The sequence below is a fragment of the Aethalodelphis obliquidens genome, unplaced genomic scaffold (genome assembly GCF_003676395.1).
Source record: "Aethalodelphis obliquidens isolate GAN/ISIS:26980383/991018 unplaced genomic scaffold, ASM367639v1 scaffold20, whole genome shotgun sequence".
Lineage (NCBI taxonomy): Eukaryota > Metazoa > Chordata > Mammalia > Artiodactyla > Delphinidae > Aethalodelphis > Aethalodelphis obliquidens.
In genome coordinates, this window is record NW_020837964.1 from 21,034,614 (window position 1) to 21,047,841 (window position 13,228).

A 13,228-nucleotide genomic window follows, 5' to 3' on the forward strand; every position below is an offset into this window, starting at 1 on the left:
CTCTCTCTTCCTCTCTTCCTCTCTCCCTCTCTCTCTGTCTCTCTCTGGCCTGGTAAAGTGATGCATTCATTGATATATATATATATTTTTAATCATTGGACTATTTCCCTAAATTAGTGCCCTAATTTATGTCTGGAGAAAATAGTTGAGTGTAGCTGTTGGATGAATTGCTATAGGTTCAAACTGCCTGTGTCCTGACTTCGCCGTTTAGTGGCTTTGTGAATGAGGGCAACTTTATTCAACATTTCTGTGCCTCAATTTCCTAGTTATGAAATATAATCATAGTACCTGATATATCAGATTGTTATAGGATTAAATTATATATTATAGGAAAGGACTTAGCCCAGGACCTGGCACATTGCAAACTCTCAGTAAATGTTAGAAATCATCTCACCTGTTTGGATTAAGTTGTGTCTACATGACACGCAGCTCCTGGGGGTGTTGAAGAGCTGAAAGAGTTAGCATCACATGTACGTGACTATAATCATGCCCTTAAGTCCTCAAAGGTGATTAAATGCTTCACTTGGCATCAGAGGTATTTGGGAAATATCGATCACACTTTTTCAAACTCAGTACATGTACAAACACATGGATTTACTGTCAGTCACTCAGGAAGTACCTGTTGTTACCCAGTCTTGTTAATAGCCGGTTGCTTACAAAATGATAGTCCATTTTACCGATCTTAACTATTTTAAAAAACAAAGTGGACCGCTCCATATTACTTTTATCAAGGCTAAATAATATGGGCCAAGTGAGTATATTATTATAGTCCTTTGAAAAAATTACGAATTTTATCTGTCATTTGACATCAAGTAGATAAAAAGGCAATAGATTTTCAGTGTTTCAGAATTTTAAAAATAGTTTTATGGTGGTTCTCTGTTTCACCTCTACCATCTCTCTATTTCTCCAATAGGCCAAGCCCTTTAGAGGGTTAGCAGGTTGACCCAGGCCAGACAAAAATGAGTATAAGATGTGATTTCTGTCTTCAGGGAGCTCAAAGCTTCCTTGGATGCAATGTTGGAAGGGGCAGACAGCCATAATAACAAGGACCTCTACCCGTGGGAGAAATCAAGACGTAATACGTAGTTCTGACGGAATCCGGAAGCCCTCCGAGTCCAGCACAGGGAGCAGGGTAGAGTCCCACCACAATTATACCAACCGTGAAGGGGAGGGGAATTCCGCTGAGGGAACAGTACGTGCAGGGAGGAGCAGAGGTGCTTAGCCTGCCGGGCTCACCTGGGCAGGAGGTGAGGCCAGGACAGACGAGCGAGAAATGCGTAAGCTCTGTCGTCCAGTGCGGGCATTTCCTGACCTGGTAGGGAACCATTTAGAGTTTAAATATTCTCGAATTCTTTACGTAAAGATTGCTGTCCTTCTAAGAAATAGGTGGCTCCTACCTAGAAGGAAGTTTCTGTCTTGTCCTGTGCATTACTGTCAAATGTTGAGCTATTTGTTCATTCACAGCAAGGAGACAAATAAGCTAAATAAACTATGGAAGAGGTAAATACTGTTCCAGAACAGATGTGATTGCGTATGCCCTACCTGCTTTGTTTACTCCAGCAATTCTTCCCGAAAGTTTTCCAAATGACCCAGTAGATATCCCAGAAATTCTCCTGAAGTTGGGTTATATTTATTTTTACTTGCTTGCCACTCCCTCCTTACCCCCCTCCCACCAAAAAAATAAATAAATAAAAAGCAAAAGTGCTGCTATTTTAGGGCAAAAATAAAATATACTCTCTTGGAGAAAGGCTTTTTCTTTTCCTTCGATTCTAAGTGTTCCCGGGTTCTATAACAATATAAATAGACTTAAGTGTGTGTGTGATTTTTATAGTGGATGTGTTTAGCTTTTCCCCCTTTTCTGATGTTGAATTCCTTTATTATTCAGTAGAGAAATCATCGTGGCAAAGTGGGAAGGCAGACCTTTGGGACCATGAGAAATTTAGATTTGCATTCCCATTCTGCTGCTAATTAGCTTTGTTATCTTGGGCAAGTTATTTAACTTCTCTGAGGTTTAATTCCCTTCTCTTTTAGGAGATAGGAACGGAATAAAACAAGCCCCGCCCAGTGCTGCTGGGAAGATTAATTAAAAGAAAAATGCACGTACAGGCACCAAGGCTATATATATTGGGGATATGTGGTGGGTGACAAATAAAACTGGAGCTCCCAGCATTGCAATTGTTAAAATGTTAAAGGGGAGAAAGCGAAACTCCATCATTTAGGCGAGAAATAGGGATAAAATGTAGAGTAGCAGGAGGTTTGCTCATATGCTAGATGACTGTTTGTTTATTCATTTCCCAAAGATATTACAAAGGCTGTGAATATTTATTTAGTTCTGCTCCCAATAGCCCTTCTAATAGGGAATTATTTGGGTACAACGAAAGACATTTGTAAATGCGGCTGATAAGACTGACACTGGACAAGGAGTGTTTTGTTGGACACAAGAATTCTATTGTCACTGGCTTCAGTTGTCAAGTGCCCGGGGAACCCAGAATTTATGGTGACAGCACAATGGGCCTTTCAGGGCCCAGCAAAAGAGCTGTGAGATCCCGCTCCCCGGCTTTTCAGGGCTTCTAATCTTTTTATCGGGCCCGGACAATGCCGGATTCAGCTGCTGCCTGCGCCTCCTGACTGTCCATTGGCCATCAGGTATTGTGCGGTAATTACCATGGTGACAATGGACTCTCTCTACACCAGTCCATCGGTGCTTTGGAAAACGGCAAAGGTTGTCACTTTGTATTAGGTGCCTCTAAAGGCATGGCTTACTTAGAAAAACTACTAAAGAGAAATAAAGATAATCATGCTAAGAGTTTGATTTAAAGGGCCACTGTGTCAAATCCATTTGTAACCCAGGAACTCTTTATGGATGTTTTCCCGTAATTACAGCCAGACGCTGGGCGTCATCCCTGTACAAGCAGTGAGTAGCCGGCCTCACTGTAGCCGGCCTCACTGCCGAGATTTTGCAGGGAGCCCTGAGCTGTGGGCAGCTGGCAGCCCTTAAAGTCCTATGGGAGCAGAGGTCTAAGCTGAGCCATTGTACTTTGAGGGATCCCTGAACTTCTTTCAAAACTCAGTTTCCTCATTTGAAAAGGAATGGTGTGGAAAAATGTTTATAGATTAATATTAATTATATATCCCGTGAATGTATATTAATATATACAAATGTATGGTTATTAATCATATGAAAGCTTATCCGTCTACCATAGGGCTTTGTGAACAGCAAATAGACAATAAAAGGTAAAACTAATGTTTTAATCGTGCACAATTGAAAAAGCACAATCTATACCTTTTCATAATCACAGCTACTAATCATTGAGTGCCTGCTCTAAGTGAGGTATTGCATTTATTATCACTATTCTTTACAATAAGCCTACAAAAGAGTTATTAATATCCCCATTTTATAGTGAAGAAACTGAGGCTCAGAAAGTTCCTGCCAAAGTCAAATTAGCTTGGAAGAGGCAAAGCCTGGATTTTAAGTCCTGTCCCCTCACATTTAATAGCTTCTTCCCTCATTTTTTTTTTAAATCATAATCTACAAATTTATCTTACAAAATATGCTTCACCATACGGTTTTGGAACTTGGGCAATAACAGGTAAGAAAAACACCCAGTGGTGAGTATTTAATTGGGTTTATTCATCCCTTCAACAATGTCAGGAACATGTGACACCCATAAAAGGAAGAAGCCCGCATCTGCAGGGAACCCAGGCTCTACTGCCCGTGCCCCTTCTCCTGTCTGTGGAGCAAGGAAAACACACAGCAATATCAACAAAACAACTTGGTGTTTCTAGACCAACAGAAAAATATATGGCCTTTGCTTGACTTCTATGCCCAATAAAAGTTTCAAAAACCTGATATTTTATTGTTTAATAGTAATGTATTTAATCATAGTTTGTATTACTCAGCTCCATACCAAAATATCTCAAATTCCCTGTTGTGTTGTTATACCAAAAAGTAGAAATTATGTTATCACATCCTAGAGAAACGGGCATAATTTACCCGGGGAAGTAGGTCTCGTTGTGGGTTCTTAAAGCTGGCAGGAAAGAAGTAGATTTTTTAGTGATTTGGTCTCTGCTGCTTCCTTGCTCATGAATTTGGATATTTACCACTTAGCCTCAGTTTTTTTCACCTGTAAAATGGAGCTGTCACTCTCTCCTTGGGCTACCCTGCTCCACTCAATGGCAATTCTTTCCCTTTTATACCCATCACCCCTGTGTCATACCTATATATACACAGTTAGTGGCCTGAGGACCCTGAAGCATGCACTGATGGAGTAAGTGAGGTGGGGACTATTTTAATCTAATTCACATATACTTTCAGCCCTTATCCTCCCCCACAGCACTATATGTTGGTGTTTTTGTTGCTGGAGTGCTGTTGACAATGATCCTGGCACACACCTGCCCGGGCTGAGCCCACATTCCAGAAGAAGACCCACACATGGAGAGCTATAAGCCAGGGTATTTGATTTGGAGCAGAAATCCTAAGAGAGGGATGGCAGCATGACTCATGGGTCAAAGGGAAGGATATGGCTCTGCATGTACTGAGTCTTCAATACAGTCAGAGCTCAGCAAAAGAAATTTGCCACAATCACATCCCCATCTGTCCCTGAGTTTCCTCCTTGATTTTGATATGCTTGCCAAGTATTTTCTCCATCCCACTTTACACCCTTGGCTTCATGGTGTTCCTCTTCCTGATTTCTCAGTCTCTGAACTAATATATGGCATGGAGTGTCTTCGCCTCTAAGAGGTTCAGTACTATGGGTAGCCGAGCACAGCAATGGAAGGGGCTGGTAGAGAGCAGTGGTTCCCGTACTTGAAGAGGGCCCGTGATGGCATGCAAGCCTTGGGAAATGAAGGGAAGATGCCCTGAGAGTAGGTAGGAGTGCGTGCAGCAGGGCTGCATTGTATTTTTCTGTCTCAAAAGGGACCACATGATTCCAGGCCTCGGGGGAGTCATTAGATGTGGGGAAGGTCTGGGGGTAGAGGGAAAATGAACATTCCGACCAAGAACACCAATGCAGAAAGAGAACATCTGCACTATACCTGCCCAGCCCTCTCAAACCTAATGAACTCTTTTTTCCCATCAATTCTGTTAAAAGCACAAAAACAACTTAGATTTCTTCTGTTCATTTTTTTCTAAGAAAGATGGTATAATTGTATACTACAGACATTGTCCACAGAACCCAGAGCCCCTCTTTCTCAAATGTTTGCAGTGATCAGAATTCAGACAATTCACCCATTTATTTTTGCTTTCCTTCCAAGGCTCTTAATTGTCACGGCAAGCTTTTGGTGAAAGGAGTTTTAAAGGAGACATTTTGCAGGGAGGTAAAGAATGCAAGGCCAAGTGGGAGTTCAATTCGTTTTTATAGATTTGAGAAGTAAACTTTTAAAAGCACAATGGCTGTATCATGAACTGATTGGAGACCAGAGAAGAAACACAGGTTATGAAGTCTGCACTGCTGGGTTCTGATGCCACCTTGGGTGTTACGGGCTGTACACCTCGGGCAAGAGTTTGACCTTTTTGAGTGGTGGGGTGAGATACCCTGATGAGTTCATGATACCCAGAGTGGATATATGCATTTAAAGAGAATACATTGGTAAGGACTGCAACAAATGCCCATTCCATCACTGTTTATGGTCTCCTATTCATCCATTTCTGGGTAACATACCACCCCCGAATTTAGTGTCTCATAACAACTATTTATCATTACCTCTTACAGCTGAGTTGAGTGAATCATCTGGGCAGTTGTTGCTTGGGCTCTCATGCTGTGTAGTCAGATGGCTGGAGTCACATGAAGGTTTGAGTGGGTTGGATGTCCAAGATGGCACCTTGGCTTACCATCTGGCTCTTCAGCTTGGATGCCTGGAACAGCTAGACATGGCTGGGCATCTCTCTCGCTATCTATGCAGCTTCTCCACATGGCTAGCTGGAGCTTCCTCACAGCATGGAGGTCTAGAGCATTCAGACTTCAGACACGGCAGCTGACTTCTCCCAGAGCAAGCTTTCCAAGAACACAAGACAGGTTACCAGGTTTTTATGACTCAGCTTCTGAAATCATATAGTATCACTTTTGCAGTGTTTAATTGGTTACCCAGGGGCACTCGGAGTCACATGGAAGGGGACCACATAAGGGCATGAATGTCTGGGCGTGTGATTCATTGAGGGAGGGCTGCTGGAAACTGGCTACAATGTGGCTGCAAGCTGGGTCCTTCCTTATCAGTTATGTGCTGAATGAACTGCCCCCTGTGACTCCATGTGCATCTATTATGACTCCATGTGCATCTGCTACTCTATCTTTGACATCCTGGAAATAGCACACATTAGGACAGTTTTCCTGTTCTTGATACAGTCACCAAATCAAGGAGCCATGAACAGATTTCAGTAGATGTACAGTTCATCCTCAGCCCTTCACCAGAGGGTTTTTCGCATGTTGTTGTTGTCCTTGTTTGTTTTGGAGAAGGCATTGTGTGTGAGGAGCTGTTAGGTGGAACCAAGATGAGGCAAGGAAAAGTGGATTTAGGAAAAATGAAAGATAATAAAGTCAAAGTAGGAAGGTGTTTAAGCCCTTAGTGCAGCCCAAGTTGATCCTAGAAGGTAGAAGTTCTGGAGAGGAAGGACATTCAAGAACTCCTTTATGCTGCTGTGTTAGGGACGCTATGCCAGCCGCACCTTCCTTGGTTCAGTGCCTCGGTTTTGGAAGACGACAGCTGTTCAGACACTCCATATTCCTCTCTTCATTCATTCAGCAAATATACATTGAACAGCTGCTCTGGGCTAGGAAACGTGTTAGACACTTCAGGAGACGTGAAGATGAATCAGACCCAAATCCAGGCAGAACACAGCCCCACACAGAAACTCCAGAATGTGGTGCAGAGCCGGAGGGGGGCGGAGAGGAATGTCATCTTGACAAAGAATTGCAGCTCTGTCAGCCCAGTGCTCTGCTTTGCCAGCATGGGGATGACATCTCCTATCACAACTGCCACCACTGTCACTCTCTGCCCTTGAGTCTGCCATTCCATGAGGATTCGACAGCACCAGAACAGTGCTTCTCCCTTTAGGAGGGAAGGAACTTGCTTTGGACGCCAGTAAAATGTGGATTCTATCAGCAACCGGCTCTAAGACTTCCTGTCTCCCCTACAGGTTTGTCGTTAGTGCTAGAGCACATGCATGTAAAGTATGTAGCATATTATGAGAAGTTGGATGTATGACTGCTTTTATCTTTGTTATCAAAGTTCCAGATGCACAAATGGTTCATCAAACCATCCTGTGGGTACCTCTAAATCCATGACAAGTTTTTCCTAGTTTGCACACAATTGTGATAATTTGTTTACATCTTTCTACACCTGGACCGTTATTGTCTGAGAAAAGTGTGTCCTATGCAACTGTGTACCCCCAGTGTCTACTAGTGTATCACTTTATTGATTCATGTCACCTCTAGGTTACTAACGATCCTTTCACTTTTTGCAGAAATCACTGTATATTCAGCTCAGTGGCCTCCTGACGATCATTCCTGTTGCCATTTGTTGAATGACCAATCAGATGGGTGGAGTTTTGCGTTATAGAAATTGGCAGCAAGTATCCAATGGGTGAAGAAGGTAAGATGGACCAGCGTTACTGAGTGTTTCAAATGTAACTATATTTGTGGAGATGGAAACGATGGCTTCCAGGCCCATCGCATAAACCTGCGGTGGTTTGAACCTTCACAAATCCGGAGTAGAATTTGGCAGGGAAGTAGGCCTGGGCTTTGAGGAATGTGATTATTCACTGTGGTTATTGGGTTATCTCTATGGAGCATCTATTATGTTCCCGTACAAGGATGATGGTAGTTTTTTGTTTTGGGTTTGTTTTTTTTTTTTTGACTATAGAAGGTTCAGAGGAGAAAGAAGGAACTAAAGGGGGTTATAATTCCTTAGCAAGAGCTCAGCTGGATAGACTGACTAAGGCAACCGACATGTTGTTTTTTATCCCATTTTCTTCTTTTGAAAACAATTCTCTAAATATGTACAAGGTGGCTTACATCTCTTTTAGGAAAAGAGATCGCTAGGAGGCTGAACCTTTTAGATCTCAAAAGACAGAGCACTAGATCATAAGCCAGGAGGATGACTTCAACTCCAAGACCTGACTCTGCCGTTCATTGTCTGTGTGCCCCTAGGTTAAGGAGCTCTTCTCTGGGACACAACGGTGGTTGGATCCAGAGTCTCTAACAGTCCTTAAGTCTTAGGATTCTATGAATGTATTTACCTCCTTTATCTGCTCAGTGGTAACTGGAGCTATATTTTATAGGATGTCCAAATATTCAGATAAAAATTTAAGAATTAATTCTACCAGCATGACTTTCCACACTTTAGTGTCCTAGACCCATCCTTCCACGTGTCGGTGGCTCATCTCCACGTGTGTGTCCACCAAGTGCCTTAAATGCAGGGGCCAAATGCAAGTCATGATTTTCTCCTCTAAAGCTTTACCTTGTCCTGTGTGCCACACTTCAGCCATAGCACCAAAATTCACCCACACCAAAAACGTGGGAGGGATCCCACATGCCTCCCAACCCCTACCCCAATAGCAATTGATTCCTGTTGACTTACTCTCTATCTCTGAAACATTTTTATTTTTCTCTATCCCCACTGCCACCATCCAAATGCAAGCCAGATCCCCTTTCTCCAACATTTTGCCACAGCTGCCACCTAACAGATCTTTTTGCCTCCAGTGTTACTTCTCCCCCTGTCAGCTCCAGCATGATCCATCTTTCATACATATCCTGAACAGTGTCCCTAAATCCAGAGATTATGTTACTTTGCTACTTAATCGCTTTCGATGTTACAGATCTGAACTCCTTCTCAGGCTTCTAGGACCCTTCGTTGATGGGGCCACTGTTCTGTTGTCCAGAGTCACTCTCAGCTGCTCTCTGCACACCCACCCTCACTGTACACGTCCACTCTAGGATCTGCTATAAGGCACAACCTTTATTTCCCCAAAGCCCAGTAATCTCCCTGTCTTCACAAGCTAAGTTTTACTCATTTTATACCTTCACTTGGACCTCACTACCTCTAAGGAGTTCTTTCTGATCCCTGAAGACTGGGCTTTGGGTGTCTCCTAGGCTTTAGTCATCGAGATTACACCATTTACTGTGATTCCCACATTGGGTTGTAATTGCCTGTTTAGTTGTCAGTCTTCCCAGCTAGACCTGAAGGTTCTTGAGGATTGGCCTTATTTTGGAACCACCAGGCTCCCAGTTGCAAGCACTGTATCTGGTGCAAAGTAGGTTCTCAATAAATATTTACTAAATGTATGAATAGAGACTTTAAGTATAGTTTAAATAGAAGATGAAGAAGGGGACCTGATGTTACCACAGACAGAAAAGTCACAATGTTGACAGCTAACAGGTATTGAGTGCTTACGATATGTCAGGCACATAAGGTCTTGAAAGGTATCACCTCCCTTAATCCTTGCAAAAACCTACTGTGATAGATTCTATTAATATCCAAGATATTACAAATGAGAAAACCGAGTTTTAGAAAAGTAACTTGCCTATGGCCATATTGCCATACTTTTATCCTTGGACGTTGTTATCCTTGGAGGTCTGACTTTAGCTAGAGCTTTTATCTTTGCTTACTCCTTTCTTTTGTCTTCCCCAGAATTAATCTGGTCCATTATGGACAAAAAACATTTCCTCCACGTAAGGCTAAGACTTTTCCTGCAGCCCACACAAGCTATTTTTACTTAGATGGTCAGCCCCTGTGACTGGGGCGTGTAAATCTTTGGTGATTTTCCAGGTGTTTTACACTCATATTTTAATGTGGGTTTGTTCTGGGACAAAATTTCAATTTGGGGAGCCCCCCTACTCTTTCCCCCATGTTCTGGCCAATGTTTGTCATGGGAATAAACCAATGAATGAAAACACTCTTAGTGAAGGCAGAGCCATGCTTTCCTGCAAATGCACCAGTATGACTTGGAAATTATGTGGCCGACTCCTCTCATGTTAGCACATTTTGCACTCATTTGCTCTGAAGCCTGGCTCAGCAGAGGGAACGCATCCCTCCTCTGGAAATGCCTGTGAATGATGATCATCTCATTTCTGCCAAGCCAGATGGGTCTCTTCATTTCCTCCGACCTTTGAATTCTTCAGTAGGACTTGCGGCTGACATTTCCTTTTTTTCTTGGTAATAGGGACAATTAGAATGAGGTATCAATGAAACAGAGTCAGAAGTTAAATGGAAAGTACTTCAATTTAATTTGTCTTCTAGGAAATCGTTTAGGTGTTTTTTTTTTCCCCACTTAGAAATTAAGAACAGCCTGTTTCGAAGAGTTCTGCATAGCTTTTATTCCAAGGAGAGGAAGGTAAACTATTCTAATGTTTGTAGCACCCTTAAAAAAACACAGGATGGTACAGATGGAACAGTCCTTTGATCTTTCAGGATAATCTTCTTGTTTTAGACATAGGATTTCTTTTTTTTTTTTTTGCCTAGAGGCAGGAAAGGACTTGGATCATACTATAAGATTTTGGAAGGGCAAAATGAAACTTACCTACAACTTTGGCTCAAGACTCAGATTCTTGATCCCCAATCCATTCAGGATGGCCGTGTTCCTTGAACAAGTGCCTGTGATGTGCCAGGATACAGGCAGGGATGAAAGGCTCTTTCCCTTTCTTCAAGGAGCTTACAGTCAAGGAGCTCTGTATAAAGCACTCAGAATCCTAGTGGGAAGGGAAGAGAGGGGGATGGGAGGTAGAGAGAAAGACTTTTCACAAATGGTTGTGAAGTGGTTTGGACTTAGGGATCAACTCTCTGGCTGACTTCTAGGGAAATCCACTTGAACCTCCGTTCCTGGTACATTTTTCTTACTTAGACACCTCCTCAGAGCAGGAGAGGAATGACCTGAGTAGCTACAGGACAGAGCTTCCTGGCCCCGCTACCACACTGAGCTTTTAGTAGGGCATTGGGGCACAGATTCGAACGTCTTGAAGCGAAAAGTATTTGTTGTTATCCTCATGAAAAGTATACACACATTGAGACCCTCCTGACTGATAATCAGCAGGGGCTGATCATCACAGGCCACCCAATTACCTTTTATTTGCATAAACATTTGCATAAAAATCAATCCCCAAAAGCCCCCTGGGGGGGCAGCTCACCTGTGCTGGAGCAGCCACCAGGCTCTGCATCGTCCCTGACAGTGTGAAATGTCAGCAGCCTGCCTCCTAACCCCTCTGCCTGCTGGGTCTGTCTGTGAAGGCACATTTCCTATTTTGGGATATAGGCCACTGTGGAGAAAGAGGCCAAGTATCTGTCTGTAGCTGGTGCCCTGAGAATCATAAACAGACACTCAGTTCACTTGCTGACTCCTTTGCAGATCCTCAGTGTGTACAGTGTGACTGTCACTAATGCAATCAACTAAGGGATACAGGAAGCTCTCATGTGCCAGGTAATGTAAATATCCCACCTTTGCCAGAATCAGTACTAAAGGACAAACTTCAACCGAAGCCATGGTTCTGTAATCTTGCTTTATTTAAGGAATGGTGAACAAAGTGCACAGACCCTCCTGATCAGGACAGTGAGAGCTGATGTTTAATGCAACGCCCATGTGCAGACACTGTGCTACGTGCTCTATGTTCATTGTCTTGTTTGACGTCACCAACACTTTGGTATGTGCCGTTGTCCTGATTCTTTTATGATGAGGACACGGAGGTTCAGAGAGGTGAATGAACTTCCTGAGGGCCAAACGATGAGCGACGTGTAGAGCTGGGGCCTCCACGCCCCAGTACAGTACCGTAGTGCCTCCAGTGTGTCTCTTCCAATTCTTTGGTGTCTTGCCTTCTGGTCTTAACCAAGTTGGATGGTGGTTATATTATAATTCTTTTGGTGGTCATATCATAAATCTCCACGTGGGTTATAAGGGAGACAGACCTAGGTGCTGCTGGCTAATGTCGCAGTGTGCTGCTGAATGTAGGCACTGGGTGAGAGGCAACCCATGGGGACAGGAAAATCACCAATCACCTCTTGAGAACCATTCCTACTTTAGGCCTTGGACTAGGTGCCGAGACAACGATGAACGAGATGCACATGTATCAACACGACAGTTGTACCAAAGTCATATCTTTAAAGAGCACCCCTTCTTGTGGTGGAGCCAGGTCAGCAGAAAATAACCATGGCTTAGAGTTCCTTAGCTCCATGGGTTCGTAGGAGCACAGAGGGACTGACTCTGATAAGAGAAAATCGGGAAAGGCTTCAGTGAGGAGGTGACCTTTGGGTTTAGATGTGACGTATGAGTCAGAATTTACCGGGAGACAATCAGGAAGGATTTTTCAAGCAAAGAGAAAAGTGCAGAGGTTCTTGAGGCAAAATATTCATGACTAGGTGGTTTGTTTGTTTGTTTATATCAACAGGTAAGGCAGTTACAAGGTCTACAGAAAATTAAGCATCCTTCAATCCCTATCTTCTAGTCTCTCAATTTCCTTCCCTGGAGGCTGCTACTATTTTCAGTTTTCTGTGTGACCCTCCAGAGAGTTTCCAGGCAGTTACGATGCTACAACCACACACCCATGTACTCGCTTCTTCCATGTTTGTATACGTAGGTGGTATCCAACTGTAAACACTCGTACGTACACTGTTCTACACCTTGATTTTAAAAAGAAAACTTTATTAAGTTTCCCCCCTTGTTTTTGTTGCTTGTTCTCTGATTTTAAGCTTTCTTTAAGTTTTAAAACATTTCAAACCTACAGAAAAGCTGCAAAAATAGTAAAATTAATTCTTATAGACCCTTCATCTTGAGTCACTGATTTTTTTAAATCATTTCCCCCATGTTCCATGCAACAGCTGTATGAACGTAATGCCTAATCGAGGTACAGCTTGGAGGTCAGTTACCCAGACACTTAGGTGAGCTTCTTCTCTCTCCCCAGCACTTACTTAGCAAGATAACCAAGATGTACTTGAAACCAAGAATACGTTCCTCTCTTTGTCAGTTTCCCTGAGATGCCAGAAGCAGCAAATGTACCCCCAGGATGGAGATGGCAGGAGGGGCCCCTCTTTGGGCCACTTGCTACCCACTTGATGCTCATCTTTGGGAAAGGATCTTCCCCTGTCTCATCAAGTAGGGGAGTCTCAGGCAGGTGATCACGCTCTCTGCACACTTCCCTTCTGGACCCAGTGGTCCAGGATGGGAACAGACAGTCCCGCTGAAATCTACCCACTTCATTTCCGGCAACCAGCCATGTAGATAGTGTGACTTTTCTGTTCTGCTTGT

The 13,228-nt window shown here is 43.2% G+C and overlaps 1 protein-coding gene across 5 annotated transcripts in view; it reads left to right on the forward strand.

The window, feature by feature from the left end:
* Positions 1-13,228, forward strand: part of CDH11 (cadherin 11) — a 144,575-nt gene that overhangs the window by 53,027 nt on the left and 78,320 nt on the right. For all 5 annotated transcript variants that reach the window (XM_027119692.1, XM_027119693.1, XM_027119696.1 and 2 more), the window contains exon 2: positions 7,463-7,590. The gene's annotated coding sequence lies outside the window, so the exon portion shown is untranslated. The remainder of the gene's footprint in view (positions 1-7,462; positions 7,591-13,228) is intronic.